Genomic DNA, 20,300 nt, shown 5'->3' with positions numbered 1-20,300 from the left:
ATGTAAATTACATTTTTGGAACTAGTCATACTTCAAAATGGTGCACAATAAAGCCCCACACACACTATAAGATTTTCTGCTGATTTTAGTCTTCAGTTTACCAAAACCATGTAGTACAAGGGCCTGCCTGATTGCATACAAATTGAAACTCCTAAGGCTTGACCTAATATTATATGGTTTGGTAAATCTGAAGAAAAAAATCAGCAGAAAATCTGATAGTGTGTATGGGCCTAACAAGCATCCACCATAACAAAAAAACTCCAAAATGTAACCAAAAAAAAAATGCAGCTATAATGACTGACTCCTGACAATATAGGGTATTTGATTAACCTTGTAGGGTGATTCAAATACCTGCTCCCCCACCACACACAGTGGTTTCTTTTACTGGTTTATACATCCTTCAGTGACATATGAGCTGGCAGGAGGAACCACTGCTTTCTCTAGGAGGACCAGGTATTTACACACCCGGGAGTGTGGAACACTTGCAGCAGCTGGAATACAGTGGGATTTCAAGACACAGGCCTCTGAAATGTAAGTATAGATGGACTTCTTTTATAGGGTTTACAGGGCTGTCCTTTTTTTTTCTAAGTCAATATGTGGAGGCCTTCAAATGAATTCCGAAGCATACCTCTTTATACTTGCCATCTGCATTTTCCTGCATGGCAGGATTCCGACTGTGATAGGAAGGAGTATTCCTGCAAGCCAGTAAAGCTTTAGTACCATTCAAAGTACACAGGGAGATGACTGATAAGAGGAAAGAGCAGAGAACTGTCTTCATTGGTGTGTTTCTGATCCTTCACTGTCCAATCACAGACCAGGGTAATCCTTGACCAACTAAGCTTTATTGCTTCAATTGAAGTTGAGAAAAAAATAGATCAAAAAGTAATTTTGTTTGGCAGGGCAAACAAGCTAGATACTCTCATAACCAACTAATAAAACATAAATCGGTAGGGGGCTCAAGTTTTGTTGACTTCAAAGATTACTATAATGCATATATTTTGGCACAACTTAAACCCTGGTACTCCCCAGACATGCTGTGCCTTTGGAAAGACATAGAAGCTACTCAAATCCCAGGACATAACCTCTATAAATGGCTGCTTTATGCAAGCTATGCGGAAATAAAGAACAATTGTACCTCCCCTACGGTGAGAGCTTCAGTACTAACCTTTACCTGTCTTTTACAAAAAGCTCCTTTGGGATAATATCTGGTCAAACTACCATATCCGTCAAACTATCACAATTTTCCAACATCTCATACCAAATATTGCCTTGAAAACATGGCTAGCAAAAGGAATCACTCATATTTCAGACTTATACTCGCATAGTCTGCATCAACCTTTCTCAGCATTATAAGCCACATATAATCTTCCCTCATTAGAGTACTTCAGATACACCCAGATGACTCACTGCCTTCTCCTCAATACTCAGCTACATAGATCTATACATAACCTAGCTTGGGAAAACCTTTCTGGGGACACAGTCTCCTCCAAAGGCATTACATTGAACTACAACCTCCTGCAAGAGTTCTTAAAATCCCCCAGTTTCAGAAATGGGAAGCAGAACTAGGACACCCTTTTACCAATTCCCAGTTACAATCCAGGCTCCTTTTAGAGCTACATGCTCTACCAACCTCTGGGAACTTACCATCAAGATTAATCTGCCCTAGTATATCACCCCATTTATCTTGCACAAAATTGACCCTACCACATCACAACACATCAGGAACTGTGGGGAACATGGACACCTACCCAACCTCCTATGGTCATGCAGCCTAATAGCATCGCTCCGGGATGACATCTCTCACCTACTGCCCATAAATCTCGCACCTGAGTTAGCCTTCCTAAATATTATAATTGACAACATCCCATCGGAAATCCAATAACTCTGCACACATGTGTTAATGGCCACTAGGCTGGTAATAGTACGCCACTGGGGAACATCTCAAACCCCCTCTAGATCCGAGGTAGTTAAATTAGTACACACCCACTGTTTGTATGAACGCATGTTTGCATCCAGCCAAGGACAACTAGCTAAAAATTGACCAAAATTGGACTCCCAAGCTCACCTGGGTTACTAGAACTAATCCTAACCTACCATAAAGGTTGAGTCTCTACTTTGTTCTTAATAATATGCTTTATCGTGTAGAGTTTGATAAGCATGTACATTCTGATTAGTATTGTTATCATTACTATGTTGCTTTGTCTTTTGAAGGTAAGCTATATTCATCTTTGCCCAATTCTGGGACATGTAAGCTCACAAATTCTTCAATAAAATTCTATGGAAATAAAACGTAATATTGGTGTCTGAATTTAAAAGCTGAATGAAAAGAATTACAATTTTTTCTGGCAATCAAGACTCATCGGGCATACATGTTTCAAATGGTAATTTAGTTATTTTCCTACACTTCTGCTTTAAATGAGATTAGCTGCTTTCTGTACTGTGAAGCTTACATCCCAGAATGGGCAAGCAGACTTACATACTAAGCACTTTATGGACCAAGACTATCCCCTATCAATAATATTGTACTGAAAATAATGCAGATTTTGCAGTGCTTTCATTTTCATTTGGCATCCTGGCCAGTATTTTATCAATTTACTTTGTCTGATATTTGGTTTTTATAATTCAGGTGATACATTTCCTTGAATGTGTTTTTTTATTGCGCCTTGTGCTAATATATAAAGAAACACTGTTGATAATAATGATGAAACATTAGATGCTAATTTCAAGGTCCACAGATAAATGATTTGGAAGTGAATGGGTACCTTAGAGGAAAGGTAATTTACAGCAGCGCTTTCCTGTTTGATGTGCTAAGTCAGATGGAAATCGAAATGTCTCTGGATGTGTTTTTGAAGTCGCTTCACAGTTATGGCATTAGAAATGTTTTCATGGGGAAATATTTGATGAAAGGTATGTTAAATCACTGTAGCGGACAATATGGAAATTGTGACAGCCCCGTAGTGACTCATTAGAAGATTAAAGGGGATCTCTCTGTACTATAATAGTAATACACAGAATGGCCATTCTGGGCAAGATAATATTGCATTGTGCTTTCATTTGCTCATTTTACAGATATCAGTGTTTGTGACTAAAAGGCAATTTTAGAACCATAAAATAACTAGCCGTCTATCAGGAAAATGCTAAAATGAATGAGCTAGACAGAATAATGAATATGAGAATACAGAGTTTTAGTTTAGGACATACACAGTCTGGGTTTAACACGAAGGAAACATTTTTCATATTCTACAGAACTGCAAAGGACCGAACTATGTTTTTCAGTTTTGTTTCTAATGTACGCTGCATCTCATTTAAACCCCAACCATATCCTTTTTAAAGTACATGTAAACCCTAGCTTAACTGCATTTAGTTTGCTAAAACTCTGGGTATCATAAACAAATGGCAATTAAAACTCTTTAGAAAACTATGGTTAAGGAATCTTGTTATTCAATTCAGGCCATTTATGGGGATAATATGCAAGCTATTGCCAATCAAAAGGCATAGAAAGCCAGATAATGGGTTGGTGAACACACACAATGCCATAGTTATAATGGTTCTAAAGGCAGAACGTTTTTTTTTCCCTTAATGTATTCTGTGTTAAGGTAAAAAAACAAACCCCCCTAGCCCAATCTAAATCCAGCAATGTGCACGAGAGCAGAGGCTGTCAAAGCTCTTTCCCCACTGGACAGAGAGGCAGCAGAGGGAGCCATTGGCTCCTGCTGCTGTGAATCACAGCCAGTAAACAGAGAGAGGGAGGTGGGGCTAAGCTACGCTCTGTGTCAATGGACACACAGAGACCGGCTTGGTATAGAGCCCACACAAGTGCCCCCATAGCAAGCAGGTTGCTATGAGGATGGGGGTGGGGGTAAATGTGGTTGATATAGTTTAAGGTGGTGTAGGAGCACAATGGTCAGTAGCAAATAAATGCTGCTCAGTATAAAATAAAAACTAAGAAATCCGCAAAAGAAAGAGGACCCTTACAGAAAAAAAAATACTGTGGAAGGAAACCAATACAATCATTGGCAATTAGCATTTTTTGTGAGGGGTTAGATAGAATTTAAGCGTGCCTCTCATGTAGTTCATACTACATGTCTTAGGAACTCTTAGCCCTTGTACACACGGTCGGAGAATTCGTTGGAATGTGTCCTATCGGACCGTGTCGTCGGATAATCCGACTGTGTGTGGTATGCATCGGACTGATTCAGTCGGACCCAATTTTCCAACATGTTGGAAATATTTCCCGACCAACTGGTTCGATCGGACATACTCCGATCATGTGTAGAGAATTTTGATCGGACCAAGTGCCACGCATGCTCAGATCAAATTCCTACATCAAAGCTATTGGCTACTAGCCTGAACGTAGTCCCATCGTAACGAAATTACGTCATCACGTTCTGAATGATCGGATTTTTCGACAGTCCGATGCAGTCCGATGTATACCACACACAGTCAGATTATCTGACGACACGGTCCGATAAGACGCATTCCGACGGATTCTCCGACCGTGTGTACGCGGCTTAAGACTGGGATGCCATTAAAGTTCAAGTGTGTCCCAATACTTTTGACAATATAATGTGTATATATATATATATATATATATATATATATATATATATATATATATATATATATATATATTTATATATACACACGCATGTGTGTTTTACCCCTGGGGAGCACACCCTAATACAATGGGTTGCACACGCCTATGATAAAGAAACATCATAAAACTACACATACAATATAATTATACATGCAAATGCTGTATTATTTATTTTATATTCAATAGTGTCCATGTCTCAGACATTCCTATTATCTCGTGAGATCCAAATGAATGTTTGTAAGAATGTAAGCTGTCCATGTGCTAGCACAAAGCATGTCCAGAGCCCTTCCAATAACCTGACATGGCTTGGAGGATTGTGCAGTTAGTTCTAAGACCTCTGTTTGTCTGTGAATAGGTGTATGATATAGTCTGTGCTTTGGTATTTCATGTATGCCTAGTTTATTGATATAACAATGGTTATGTCAATTTAATGACATCAAATAAACAATTGTGTTACATTACCCTTCCTTAGGTGAAGCAGGATTACTAATAAAATATATCTGTAAAGTGAAGACTTAGGCCCCTTTCACTCGGTGGTTCTGATCAGGTCCACATGTCAGTTTTCCAGGTGGACCTGATATAAAAGGTCTATTCATCCCTATGGACAGACTGGTATAAATGGAAAGGTCCATTTGCACCCACCTACCTCCGGGTCCAATCCAGGCCACTAAAAAAACGGAAAGGGATCTGCCCTCTTCCATTCAGGCAGATCAGATCGGAGGGTAGTGGGGTGGAAATGGACAGCAGAGTCCATAGAGCAGGCTTTGTCCGTGTTTGCTCTGCAGAAACTGAGTGAACAAGGATGTGTCATCGGCCCTCTCTGCTCTGATTAGCAGGGGATCTGCGAGCTGATGCCCCACTTATTAGAATACAATGCAGTGAAAGGGGCCTAAGGGGCATATTAAAAGCATATAAAAGCAGGGAATATGACATTTAGCAACTTTTCTGCATCAGAAACTTCCAGGTCATGTCCATATTTGGTCAATGAAGTCACCTACAAAAACACAACCGGGAGATGTAATTTAGCATAATTGAAACAATTGGATCAGATGTGTCAGAATTATTAACTGTTGTTAACATGGATCTGCATCACTGGGCAACTTGATTAACAGTGGATCTACATCTGGGAATTTTTTTTTTAAATTAAAGGACTTGCGAACAACATCTTAAATTGTTATTTTTTGAGGAATGAGTAAGGGTTCTATGTATTCCTTACTCATTCACATGGGTGGGACGATATGTGGGGGACCCCTTTTTGTTACAGGGGGTTTATAGAGTCTGGTAAATTCCCTGCCCACATCATACCCCCACAACTACTGGGTCAGGGATGTGGGGAATAGGCCCAGTGGCTTTGCCAGGTGGTGTCCCCCCATGATGAGGGCATGTGTCCTATTATGATAAGAACATGTTTGCCACTTTTCTGACCTGCTAGACTGCATGCTTTAAAAGGGTCTGGTATGTCTTTTGGGGGGAAAACACACTTTGCATACTTGTTTTTTTTTGTGGGGTTTCCCCTAAAATCAGTTCCAGACCTGATTAACCTGGTATAAATTTAAGGGGAACCCCACGGCATTTTTTTTTACAGATCCTTATCCCTTTATTTACATTCATATGTCAGCCAGGAATGCCCGGTTGACAGCTGAACTTGACAAGCAGAGGTGAGTCCTTGATTGTTAGGATGCTGGCAGATGCTAGCTCTCTAACAACCAGGAGCCCGGAGTTGAGGAAGCTGTCACATTTAGCAATGATAGTAATGCTGCTGCTAAACGTTTTACTTCCTGGAACAGATGGAAGTTCCCCGCTGCTTCTCCTGCTGCTGCTGAACATCCATTAATTTGTCTAACCTGAACAATAGACAAACCTACAGCTCATCCCTAGAGAGGAATCCCTGTGTACAGTGCAGATATTATTTCCTCTTCTGATCGAATGTTTTTAGCCTATAGTGTTAGGCCATTTTCTCTATTGATCCAAAGCGTATCTATGGTCAAAATGTAAAATGATATATTAGTTTCCACATTGTATTTAAATTATTTCTAGTATTCAGAATATTTTTTTAGGGGCTTCTACACCCAGCCCTAGGTGGGGAGAGTCCCCAAATAGAATACGGGACTTTAAAATGTGCCAAAATAAGGAAAAAACACAAGTGACAACAATGGTTAAAAACAATCCATATTTTTTATTGTTATGAATTAGATAAAACCACAATCTGTTTGTTAAAAGACATAAACATCAAATCTAGTTACACCATATTCCATTCTTCATATAGGAGTCATTATAATATGTCAGTCTGAAGAATCAACATGTTTCGTTCGCATATTTAGCTTCCTCAGGATCCCTGCTTACATTTTTTTTTTCAAATAACATTTTATTGAAGTTATCAAACAGCATCTGAAAACAGCCTGAGCATTGTGACACAAAGGCAATGCTAAGATGTAAATTTAACCTGTACATATTTGGTGTCAATACACAACATTCTAGTTGGTGAATACACAAGCTCAGCTTACTGGGGGTCCGTTTGCAATTTCCATGCAAAGTATTGTTCCGCTTTCAGCATCAAAATCTGACATAATCATACCACCAGAGAGGTTAAAGAGGGAGTAAACTCTGTTGGCTGAATTTTGCCTATAGGTAAGCCTATAATAAGGCCTACTTATAGATACAGTATAATTCTCCTAAATATGCACCATTAAGGAGATATTTACTTGTGAAGCCACCGATGACATCGGTGCATGTGTTCTGAAAGAATGGCATACCCGTGCCGTTCCTTCAGAGCTCTGTGCCATGAACAGCCGCTCATTTCGGCTCATCCATTCAAAGGACCGGATCCTGCAAACACGGAAGGAAGACCGAATGAAGATGAAAGCCCTGTCAGCGGTCACAGCGCAGCACTGGAAGGCTTCGTTTTAAGGTAAGTTTCACATAATGTGCCAGTATGTGATGCATTCTAGCAAATTATAACATTGCCTTGCCAGAGGAAATTTTATTTTTCCTAAAGAGTTTACTACCTCTTTAACTCTTCTGGTCAAATATTCCTAAGACTATTGGGTTAATTTACTAAAATTGGAGAGTGCAAAATCTTGTGCAGTTGTGCATGGTTGCCAATCAGCTTCTAACTTCAGCTTGTTTAATTAAAGTGGTTGTAAAGTCAGAAGGCTTTTTTATTATAATGAAATCTATGCATTAGGATAAAAAGCCTTCTGTGTGTAGCGGCCCCCTTAATACTTACCCGAGCCTCATCTCTGTCCAGCGATGTCCGTGAATGCCTCAGCTGTCTGGACTCTCTTTCCTGATTGGCTGAGACACAACAATGGCACCATTAGCTCCCACTGCTGTCAATAAAACTCAATTAGCCAATCGGGAGAGAGAGGGGCGGGGCTGAACAGCAGCTCCATGTCTGAATGAACACAGGGAGCTGCAGCTCGACTCAGCTGCCCCCATAGTAAGCTGCTTGCTGTGGGGGCACTCAAAAGAAGGTAGGGGCCAGGAGATCCAGCCAGGGACCGAAGAAGAGGAGGATCTGGGCTGCCCTGTGCAAAACCAACTGCACAGCGTAGGTAAATATAACATGTTTGTTATTTTAATAGAAAGAAAAAAACAGCCTTTACAATCACTTTAAGTTTTGACAAAAAAAAAAACTGAAAGCTGATTGCTTTCTATGCACAGCTGCACCAGATTTTGTGGGCTCCAGTTTTAGTAAATCAACCCCTATGTTCTCTTAGAATTGAATATTAGGGAATGTTACATTTGCCCTGCAAAAGGCAACAATGACATTGTACATATTATAAACACTATGGGATTATCTGTGATTTATGTGCTAATGCTAATAATGCTTATAAATAGTCTGCCCAATTTTGTAAGAATTCATGCGTTTTGTTTTTCTAACTGATCTAAATACATACAGTACATTGTTTTAAATGGGCCTGTACACACTTGCACTGTGCATAGATATAAAAAAAATACAAAAGCCTGTGTTGCTGGTCATGCGTATACACACAAATACACACATATACACTGTAAAATGTGATTGTAGAGAAGTAAAATTCAAATGTAGTGTAGAAGCAACTCTACATACTCACTTACAGGGGCGTTTCTTAATGAATAGCAAAGTCTTTGTGTAATATGTGAATCAGTATCCCTTCTCCATATAAGGGTGTGTATAGCGTAGATATGTATTTCTCATCCAAGGCATTTCAAACGTACTTTCAGGAGTAGAAATTGAAGAATCATTCGTCCGTTCAATAGTTGGCTTATTTTTCAGAAAGACAAGCAAAGACAAGATTGACATCTGGTAACATATGGCATGGTGATGGCTTCAGAAGGAGGATAGGGTCATCTGATCTACATTCTCCAACGTGTAGAATCCTTTCTCTACCCACCGATCCTCTCTTCTCTATAACCCTTAGTCCATTCTTATACTGTTTCAAGATGTTATGTCAGCATATCCTAATAACACCCACATTTGCATATATACCCAATATGGTTCAGTCTATAGATAAGTAGCATAACTCCACCCATTGTCCTGACTAGTAACTCAAAATATAAATACCTACTCAGCAAATCCACTCCTCCCTATATGATCTGCTGTTGTGTGACCTTCAGAAACCATCACTTAACCACCGAACATATAACTTACATATATTTTCAGAAACTTTTATCTTTTAAGATATTAATTACCTCAAAAACTTCTAACATACACATATACAATACAATCCCTTGATTAAAAAAACCTAGAGATTTTACATGTGTGTGTGCATACGTGCAAATATGTTCATGTGCTGTACAGCTCATCCTCATGTTTTTTTCTGCCAAAAATATCTCACGTTCATACATCAGTACCATGTGTGAGTACCCAAAATTATACCACTAACATAGCATACTGTAACATTGTTCTAGCTGCCCCATATCACAGCATGCTATGCCAGTATTCTAATCCCCACACGTGTCCATTTTAATTTCAGGCATAATCATTTCAAGCCAAAAACAAAGTTAAACTTATCTCTGACTCATTAGCATTACCTCATGAGTCCTATGAAGATAAGGAAGGTGTTAGAATTTGCTTGAGAACATCCTTGTTTACATCTGATAAGGAATATGCTGCCTACTCCTTCCCACATCAGCGTTTTCCTTAATTAAAACTTGAACTTCTTTTGTAATATGTTTAAACTCATATTGATTCTGTAGTGTCTTCCTATCCAAACTGCTGAAACATAAAATGAAAGAAGTGGATATAAAATCAACAAAAAAAATGTAGAAATATCCTTGTAATTCTGACACTCTTGGGGTTGACTGTGTACTTTGCAAAGTGCAGTTGCTCCAGAGCTTAATAAATTAAGTAAAGCTTCACTTTGTAAAGAATACCCAATCACATGCAAGGAAAATGTAAAAAACAGCATTTTTGCTTGCACATGATTGGATGATGGCAATCAGCAGAGCTTCTGCTAATTTACTAAGCTCTGGAGCAACTGCACTTGCAGAGTCTTTTTTTCCTTTAGTAAGACCCCTTTCACACCGAGGGCATTTTGCAGGCGCTATAGCGTTAGAAATAGCACCTGCAATCCGCCTTCAAACTGCTGCTTCATTCACACTGGAGCTGTGCGCTGGCAGGACGCCAGGAAAAGTCCTGCCAACAGCTTCTTAGGAGCGGTGTGTTTACCGCTCCTCCACCGCTGCTCCCCATTGAAATCAATGGGGCGGCGCTGCATTACCACCGGCAAAACGCCGCTATTGTGGTGTATTGCGGGCAGTTTTAACCCTTTCTCGGCCGCTAGCGGGGGGATAAAAGCGCCCCCCGCTAGTGGCAGAAATGCGATGCAAATCCGATGGTAAAACGCTGCTATGGGCGGCACAGTGTGAAAGCCATCTAAATGTCTGCCTGACACTGGAGGAAGGCATCCAAATACCCATAGACTTGTGAGTAGGGATGAGCCGAACACCCCCCGGTTCGGTTCGCACCAGAACTTGCGAACGACCCCCGCGTTCGGTACGAACGTTAGAACCCCATTGAAGTCTATGGGACTCGAACGTTCGAATTGGAAAGTGCTCATTTTAACGGCTAATATGCAAGATAGTGTCCTAAAAAGGGTTTGGCGACCTGCCTCCTGCCTCAGGGGACATGGGTCACTGCAAAAAAAAGTTTTAAAAACTACCGTTTTGGCGGGAGCACTGATTTTAATGACGATTAAAGTGAAAAAAAAAAGTGAAATATTCCTTTAAATATGGTGCCTGCGGGGTGTCTGTAGTATGCCTGTGAAGTGCCACGTGTTTCCCGTGTTTAGAACAGTCCCTGCACAAAATGACATTAAACGGAAATAACACCATTTAAAACTGCTTGCGGTTTTAATGTTATATCTGGTTCCTGCAATATGGTTGAAAATCATTGAGAAACATGGCATGGGTAGCCCTCCCTGCCCATTACCAGCCTATTTGGGTCTTGTACGCATATTAAGGGGAACCCCGTACCCATATTAAAAAAAGGAAATGCGTGTGGCCCCCAGGCCCTATATACTCAGAACAGCAGTATACAGGCGGTGCAAACAAGACAGGGACTGTGTAGGTTTGTTGTGTTAAGTTGAATCTGTTTGTCATTTTCAACCGGTACATTTTTAAAGTGTAGCTCCAGTCAAAAAAACTATCTTTAAGCTTTTTGGAAAACATAGGGAAGGGTTATCACCCCTGTATAATTTGTTTTGTCGTCCATCTTTTTTCATCTCACTTGCTGCTGTCTCCTTGCGTTTGCAAGTAGGAGATGTTTGTAAGTTGGATGTTTGAAAGTAGGGGCCTGCCCTATATTATAGCGGTATGTACTGGGTACAGAGCACGCAGACAGCACGCACTATCTCCTAACACTACTGACTGCAAGCTCTATTATTAACCACTTGTTAGCCCAATGTTTGCATAAAGTGAAAGATGAAGTTATGCTGAGTAAATAGATATCAAACATGTCACTCTTCAAAATTGCACATGCCCGTGGAATGGCGCCAAACGTCGCTACTTAAAAAATCCCCATAGGCGACGCTTTAAATATTTTTTTTTTTTTTTTTTTTTTTTTAAATTGTATTTTTATTGAAAATATAAAGATAACAATAACAAAGTGTTGGCATAAATGCACAGGTAAACAGTAAGTCCATCAAATAAAACAAATCAGAAACAGCGAGGGGGGGGGGGGGGGAGGAGAGGGGAGGGAGGAGAGGGGAGGGAAGAAAGAGGAGGGGGGGGGGGTAGGATATTTCAGCACATTCTGTATATCCTCACATTAATTAACAATTATTTGTGGTACAAAACAGCAATCGTCACAATCAAATAGGCATAGGACAGTGAGCAGGAAATGTGGAAACTTCATTCCTTTAGAAGGGCATAGAACAGTGTGAACGTGCAATTTGAGCCTTAAACTTAGCGTAGGAGGTCCAAACTCAGAAAACTATATTAAGTAGCAGTATATAGTTTAGAGCGATACCACAGATCCCAAATCATTGAGAACTTAGGCATAGTGTCATGGACTATGGCTGTAAGCTTTTCCATACGGCCGATATGTTCTAGGTTCTGCAAGACCTGGGGGAGAGTGGGCGGGGAACGTGATAGCCACCGTGTAGGGATAGCTCTCTTAGCTGCTAACAAAATAAAGGTGGCAAGCTTCTGAGCATGTCTAGAGAGTCCAGGAATCGGCAACCCTAGTAAGAAATACAGAGGGTCTAATGGGAGGGAAATCTCCAACAAGTCTTGGACGAAGGATTGTATTGTAATCCAAAATGGACGGATCAATGGGCATGCCCAGAAGATATGGAAATGGGAACCTATATCTCCCCGACATCTCCAGCACATCGCAGGAGTCTTGGGATCATATTTATTTAAAATTTCAGGCGTTCTATACCAAAAGAGCAGAATCTTGTAAGCCGTTTCCTTCTGTTCCACACAGCGGGATGTCTTAGAGACGGCCTCCCAGATTCTCTGCCATTGTGGGAGTAGGATGGGATGTTCTAACACTTGCGACCACTTACGCATATATGAATGAGAAGATTCCGTAAGGGGCACCGATTCATGGAGTATTCTATAAATGTCAGTGATTAAATGGGCCTGGTATGGGCCCTGAGCACATAAAAATTCAAATGGAGTTGGCTTATCAAGACAGAGAGTGGGGGATTTAGAAGCAAAGTAGTGTCTGATTTGCAGATAGGAGTGGAAGAGTTGTTTGGGAATTTGGTGCTGTTTCTGCATGTCCGCGAATGATAGAAGCCTCCTGGTGAGCGGATGCACTATATTGCGGAGTTGAAACAAACCAGCTTCAGACCAAGGAATCACTCTATCATATGCTAGGCTGTCTGGGATATCTGGATTAAACAGTATGTTTAGCAAAGGAGGGCATTGGGAAGCCAGAGGAAACAACTTTAGGCATTTCCTCCAGATTTCCAAGGAGAACAGCATCGGGGCCAGACAGATGCTACGAAGTGGACCCATGGAGGTTTTAAGGTCTGCCCAAAGCATGGCACAGATGTGTGCAGGCCTGGTGATGCTCATCTCAATTTCAGCCCATACTGTGGGGGCTTTCCGGGATGACCAGGTAATAACTGGTTTAAGGTGTGTAGCATAGTAATATTTGATCAGATCTGGGGCTCCCAGACCTCCACGCCATTTAGGAGCCAACATCACCGAACCTGCAACCCTATGCGCTCGATAATGCCAAATGAAGTTAAGAAAAGCTCTTTGGACAGCCTTAAGTTGGGACATAGGGATTGGGATTGGAAGAGTATCAAAAAGGTAGAGGAGTCTAGGCATCACTGACATTTTTAGGACATTGATACGACCCAAAAGTGAGAGGGGAAGCGAATCCCATTGCTTCAAAAGCCTAGCAATGTCACGAAAAAGTGGGGGGTAGTTAGCCGAGTATAAGGTCGAATAGGAGGGAGTAATGTTAATCCCCAGGTACTTAATGGAGTCTGTGCACCAGTGAAAGGAATAGTTGTCTTGCAGTATTGTGAGAGCAGAAGAGTGAATGTGTAAAGGTAAAGCTTCAGTTTTACTGGTGTTAATCTTGTACCCTGATATGGAGCTAAAATCTTTCAGCAAGGACAACAAGTTCGGAAGTGAGATATGGGGATTGGTCAATGTCAGGAGGATGTCGTCTGCAAATAGGGACATTTTATATTCCCTGTGGCGTAGGCATATCCCTCTAATGTCTGGGTGAACGCGGATGGCCTCCGCCAGGGGTTCGAGGCAGAGGATAAAAAGAAGAGGCGACAGGGGGCAACCCTGTCTCGTGCCATTGCTCAAAGGGAATGAAGACGATAGGTAGGATGCCAATTTGACCTGGGAAGAGGGGCAGGAGTAGAGGGCTTCAAGAGCTGAAACAAAAGGGCCTGTGAAACCATATCTTGCAAGAGTGGCAAACATATACGGCCAGCTAAGCCTGTCGAAGGCCTTCTGAGCATCTAGACTAAGAATAAGGGCTGGACGGGAGGTTTTGTTCAATAAATCAATCAGGTCTATTGTGCGTCTGGTATTATCACCTGCGTGACGAGTGTGTACAAAGCCAACTTGATCTCTATGGATGAGTGTAGGGATTATATGGGTCAGCCTATTAGCCAGGATCTTTGTAAAAATTTTATAGTCTGAGTTTAATAGCGCTATAGGCCTATAATTGTCAGGTAAGGAGGGATCTTTACCAGGTTTTGGTATGACCGAAACATGAGCGTGTAGGAATTGGGCGTGTGGAGTGGAACCTTTAAGTAGGGAAGTATAGAGCGAGATCATGTGGGGACTCAGGACAGGTAGGAAAGTTTTGTAATAGGAATAGGGTAACCCGTCGGGGCCCGGGGCTTTTTGGCTGGGGAGTTGTGTAATTACTGCTTCAAGTTCGTCGGGTGAAATGGCCGAATTCAGGGTTGCAAGATGGTCGGGGAGGAGTTTAGGCAATTTCAAGTGTTCAAAAAAGAGATCAAATCTCCCTTGTGAAAAGTCATAATTTGGGTCTTTCTGTAGACAGTTATATAAATTATGGTAGAAGTCTCCGAAGACCCGTGACATAGTCAGGGGGCAATAAGTAGGTGTACCATCAGGTTGTCGTAAAAAGTCGGGAGAGGGTTGAAAAGGGCGTGGTTTCAACCTATTTACCAGCAGCTTATGAGGTTTGTTTGAGAATTCATAAAACTTCTGTTTGGACCACAAAAGAGATTTGTCTATTTTGCTCATTGCTAGGGATTTGAGCCGATTACGCAGGGAAATGACTTTTCGGAGTCTGTCCACCGTGGGGGAGGCCAACAGCAGTCTCTCTGCTAAGCGCAAATCGGTCATAATGGCAAAGCGCTGGGATGCCGCGTCCTTTTTAAGACGGGATCCCAGCGCTATGCACCGACCGCGAAAAACAGCCTTGTGGGCCTCCCACAGGGTGGAGGGACCCGTGACCGAGCCCGTGTTAAGTTGGAAGTATTCTGTGAGTCCATCTGTCAAAAGACTTTTCGTTTCTGGAGAGTGAAGAAATGTCTCATTCAGTCTCCAGTGACAGGTCTTAGGAAACGAAGATGAAAGGTGGACGTCTAAGTGGACTGAAGAGTGGTCGGACCACGTCATAGGGTTGATTTCAGAGGAGACTGCTGATGTTAACAAGGGCGAGGAGATAAAGAAGTGATCTAGCCTTGAATAAAGCTTGTGAGGATGAGAAAAAAAAGTGTACTGTTTGTGAGTAGGGTGTTTTATCCTCCAGATGTCTAGCAAGCCTCTAGACCTGATCAGCTTGCGAAATGATTTAGACAATTGAGTGGCTCGGGGTGGGGAAGCCGAGGGGAAGAGAGTGTGTCTATCTTTGTCTGACGACATTGTCATATTAAAATCACCTCCTAAAATCATAAACGGTTGAGCAAAGCGGTCTAGAACGTCAAAGACTGAGGACAAAAAGGTAAGCTGACCCGAGTTGGGAGCATAGATATTAACTAAGGTGAGAGATTTAGCAAATAGGGAACATTTCAGAATAATAAATCTTCCATGAGGGTCTAAATGGGACGAAGTGACCCGTAACGGGCAATGCCGACCAATCAATATAGCTACCCCTGCCTTACCCGACGGGTCAGACGCTAGAAAGGAGGTCGGGAACTGTTTGCTAGCAAAATTAAAAGAGCCTCCAGCACGGAAGTGGGTCTCTTGGACCATTATCACGTCCGCCCCGGAGGCCCTAAACTCCTTCAGAGCAAGCCATCTCTTCTGAATGGAATTCAACCCCTTAACGTTATAGGTCAGGAGTTTCAATGCCATGATAGGTCAGATAGGGGCCAGAACATGACAGAAAACCTCACATATGTAACAAGCAGAATATAACAGTGGACCCAAAACAAATATACCTTACATAATAAAGCAATGTGCATGACACAAATAACAATATAATCGTATAACAAAATCTGTACCAAAAGCAAGCGGGTTCGGTGGAAAATCGGGATTAATCCCAGTGACTCATCCACAATGGTAAAAATGTACCAAAAAAGAAAAAGGAAAGAGGGGAGGGATGGGGGTGGAATAAGGGGTCGGGGTTTAACGACCACCCAACAAAAACCTGGATAGCTAAGCGCCACCAGGGAACCCAGGTCTAAGCCATGGGTCTGAAGTGGAGAATTGTACATCTCCAAAACATGCAAAAATAGAAAAATTTGAAAAACTTGAAAAAATAAAAGTCGGAGGGGAGTGGGAGGATCCCCAGCCTCTCTCCAAAGTGAGCAGGTTGCCCCCAGGGTAAACAGTAGACCCCGGTCGTGAAAAAAAAAAAAAAAAAAAAAAAAAAAAAAAGGGGGGGGGGGAAGGGGGAGCTATGTAGACTTATGTACATATCCGCAGACACGTACACACAGGCAAATAACCTTTAGCATTATAACCTCTGTCAGAGAAAAAAAAAAAAAAAAAAAAAACTTAAAAAAAATGAATAGTTCACAACCTGTTAAGGGGATAAGAATAACATTTTTGGGGTTAAACTGGAGGCAACGTCAGATACGTTCGACCACCCACCCCCCGGGCCAGGGGGTAAGTAAACCCACTATGGGGTGTTGACTACCCATAACATCAGCGGGGTGTCAAGGTAAATAAGGCATCCAGAGGAAATCCGGAGAAAGCAGTTCAGGTCGGGAGTCTGGAGGCACGACTTTTCTGGGGTGTAAAGTGGGATCTGGACGTCTTCTGTCGCACCGGGGTCCAGATGCGGCTTGGAGCCAGCGGAGGCTTGGGCGTTGCTGGAAGAGGCTGTGAATCTTCTTCTGGAAGAGGTGGGAGACCCAAGTTGCGCAGGAAGGTGTCACTTTCTTGCAGATCGCGTAGGGAATATTGGGTGCCGTCCTTGGAAACGGATAGGCGGAAAGGGAAACCCCACCGGTAGGCCACCTTGTGAGACTGTAAGTGCAAAGTTAGTGGACGGAGGGTTCTCCTCCTTGTCAGGGTAATAGGTGACAGGTCACTGAAGATTTGTAGCTTAGAGCCTTTAAATTCAACTCTGGACTGATTACGAGATGCAAGAGTCAGGGCTTCCTTGCTGTCATAATAGTGAAAACGCACAATCACATCTCTCGGATTGGCCCCTAGAGGGGGTTTTGGAGCCAGTGACCGATGTGCTCTGTCCAGGCGCCAATCTATGTCTGGGATATTTGGGGCTACAAAGTTGAAAAGGCTTAGGAGGTAGGTGCGCAGGTCTTTGTCTTCCACCGTTTCAGGAATACCCCTGAATCGAAGGTTTTGTCTACGTTCCCTGTTTTCCAAATCCTCCTGCTGGGCCTGTAATTGGGTCACGGTGTTTTTCATAGTGGCGTTGTCGTCCTCGAGAACCTGGACATATTGCACCATTTCATCAAATTTATATTCCAAAGAGTCTGTGCGTTCACCTAGCTGATCAATCTCCCCTCTCAATTCCTTGGCCACTTTCCCTACCTCTTGTGCAATGGTATGAGTGATTGCTTGTAGTAGGGAGTGTAATTTAGTGTCCAGTAGCTCCGCCGTTAGGGGGGGAGATGGGGAGGATGAGAGTGTGGAGGTATCATTGAAGAGCATGTTGGTGCAAATGTCAGGCTGTTCCGGTGGGATCTGGGAGCTGTCAGAAACCCTTGGAGTAGCTTGTGGGGGTTTGTTCAGATAGCGGTCCATCGCTACAGGGGGCTGCGATTTAATAGCATAGGAATAGGTGCGACGTTGATCCCCAATTTTGCCCATGGGGTGTGTGGCCGATTGAAATGAGTCAATAAGGAGACACCCTGTCAGTAAAGATCACATAAGCGTAAGATGGGAGTCACGGAGAGAGGACAGGGGGTCCAGGTCCCGTCTCTAATAGTCCATCACATCTGTAAGCCTTGTGTGACTGGCCGGGACTATAATATCTTGCTATTGGGGGGAGGCGTGTAGATCTGAGGGGGGTGTCAAGCTTCTTCAAAACTGTGAAGGGGAGGAGAGGGTGTAGCTGCACCAAACTGCGACTCCTTTAATAGCCCAGATGCAGGGGTATAGTAGGTGCGGAACTCAAAACACACTTCAGGTGGGGGCAGCACAAACTGGTCGTTTAAAGAGCAGTAAGGTGTAACAGTACTGGGGGAGGGTGAAGCAAGATGGCCCCCAGGTAAATATCAAACAGAGCTCGGGCCTGGGAGCTTCAGAGCAGCTGAGGTTTACTTAGCAGAAAAGTTAGTTAGTCAGGGTGAGGATAACAGGGGCAGCTTGGCTGTATCCAAATGATAGGGGAGAGGGAGAGTCCACACAGGCCTAGAGTAGAGTGGGCCTGAGGTGTACCAATATGGCCGCCGTGTTCCTCACCTGTCCTGTGTTCTCTGGGCCCGTTCGTTGGATCCTCCGCTCCTGGATACGTGGCTCTCGGGGGACCGCTGTGAGGGGGGTCCTCGACTGACCTTCGGGAGAAGCAGGGGGGCCCGTGGAACGCTGCGGGCCGGCGTTAGGCTTCCGGATTTTAGTAGGCCCCAAGATGGCGGCGCCGCGTCCCCGGGTGGCGGCCAGCAACGGCCCGGAGGACGGCGTTTGCGGTGGGTGCCGAGGACGATACGGGCATCGGACTGTGCCCCACACTAGCGGCAACCCCGATGGACGGTGGGGAACCGCTGAGAAGCTCGCCGGGCTCGGATGGCCCACGATCGTCAGAAGGCCTCGGCGGAGCTCCTCGGATATGCGTCCGCCTCCTTCCGCTTCCGGTCATATCTTTAAATATTTTTTTACTGGTTACATGTTTTGAGTTGCAGAGGAGGTCTAGGACTAGAATTATTGCTCTCGCTCTAACATTCTCGGCGATACCTCACATGTGTGGCACATGCGAGCACATGGGGACATGGGCGCTTTAATTTTTATTTTATTTTTTTATTGTTCATTTTACTTTATTTATTTTAGTTTGACATTTTTTTTCCCAAAAATATATTTTTGATCACTTTTATTCCTATTACAAGAAATGTAAACATCCCTTGTAATAGGAATATGGGGTGACAGGTCCTCTTTACAGTGAAATCTGGGGGTCAATATGACCCCACATCTCACCTCTAGGCTGGGAAGCCTGAAATAAAAAATAAAAAAAAGATTCTGGCTTTGATCGTACTGGTGAGTTGGTAGAAGCACCGGAGGGCGGTGAGGGGTGGGGGGCGTCTATGGCTGGGTATTTCAGGGTATCACCGAGTATGGCTGGGTATCTCTGAGTATGGCTGGGTATGGCAATTTATGGCAGGGTATTACAGAGTATTGGCGGGGTATTGGCGGGGTACTACAGAGTAATAGCAGGGTACTGCAGAGTATTGGGGGTACTGCAGAGTAATGGCGGGTACTGCAGAGTATTGGGGGGTACTGCAGAGTAATGGGGGGTACTGCAGAGTAATGGCAGGGTACTGCACTGCAGAGTAATGGCGGGGTACTGCACTGCAGAGTAATGGCGGGGTACTGCAGAGTAATGGCGGGGTACTGCAGAGTAATGGCAGGGTACTGCACTGCAGAGTAATGGCAGGGTACTGCACTGCAGAGTAATGGCGGGGTACTGCACTGCAGAGTAATGGCGGGGTACTGCAGAGTAATGGCGGGGTACTGCAGAGTAATGGCGGGGTACTGCAGAGTAATGGCAGGGTACTGCAGAGTATGCACTGGTATTGCAGAGTATTGGCAGGGAATTGAGGGGTTAAATTCGGTGAGCAGCGATGTGGGCACTGCAGATGCAGCCCACATCGCTGCTGACACCGATCTCTTTCCCCTCCGCTGTACCGATCGGTACAGAAAGGGGAGGGAGGAACAGGCGTCATAACATGACGCCGGTTTGTTTCCAAGTGATCACTCCGTCATTTGACGGAGCAATCACGTGGTAAACGGCCGCTATGAGCGGCCGTTTACCGTGATGCGCCGGGTCCTATGGACCCGGCGGTCACGGATGCTCTCGAGTGCGCACACCTCGGGGCACGCGAGAGCAGAATTCTGGGAGGCCGTTAATTAACGGCCTCTCTGAGTTAAACAACCGCCCTGAAGCCGTTAATCGGCAATGGGCAGTTGTTAAGTGGTTAAAGCTAGATCACTAGCTATATAGGTGAGGTGAATATAGTGGTGTATACTGCAGTCAGGGCACAGACAACAACCACTACACAGCAGCAAGATAGGAAATCAGCCAAAAACGATTGGTGTGTACTGTGTTGAAGGTACACAGAACACCCACTGCTTCAGATGCAAAGTAACACACTACAGGAGGCCGCCTTAAAGGCGGCCTTATATAGTGTGGGGC

The 20,300-nt window shown here is 43.5% G+C and overlaps 1 protein-coding gene and 1 long non-coding RNA gene across 4 annotated transcripts in view; one reads left to right on the top strand and one right to left on the bottom strand.

The window, feature by feature from the left end:
• The window catches only part of PGCKA1 (PDCD10 and GCKIII kinases associated 1), a 118,718-nt gene that overhangs the window by 67,685 nt on the left and 30,733 nt on the right, over positions 1-20,300 (top strand). The window lies entirely within an intron of this gene.
• Positions 4,753-9,281, bottom strand: LOC143975339 (uncharacterized). The gene is made up of 2 exons (XR_013272351.1): positions 8,678-9,281; positions 4,753-5,591 (listed from the first exon to the last, which is right to left on the bottom strand). It is a non-coding gene; the product is annotated as an uncharacterized LOC143975339 (long non-coding RNA).

The sequence above is a fragment of the Lithobates pipiens genome, unplaced genomic scaffold (genome assembly GCF_037356315.1).
Source record: "Lithobates pipiens isolate NorthernLeopardFrog02 unplaced genomic scaffold, aLitPip1_a1.2 Scaffold_13, whole genome shotgun sequence".
Classification (NCBI taxonomy): Eukaryota; Metazoa; Chordata; class Amphibia; order Anura; family Ranidae; genus Lithobates; species Lithobates pipiens.
Note: the sequence above shows the minus strand (reverse complement) of the source record. Positions and strands in the feature narration are given on the sequence as shown.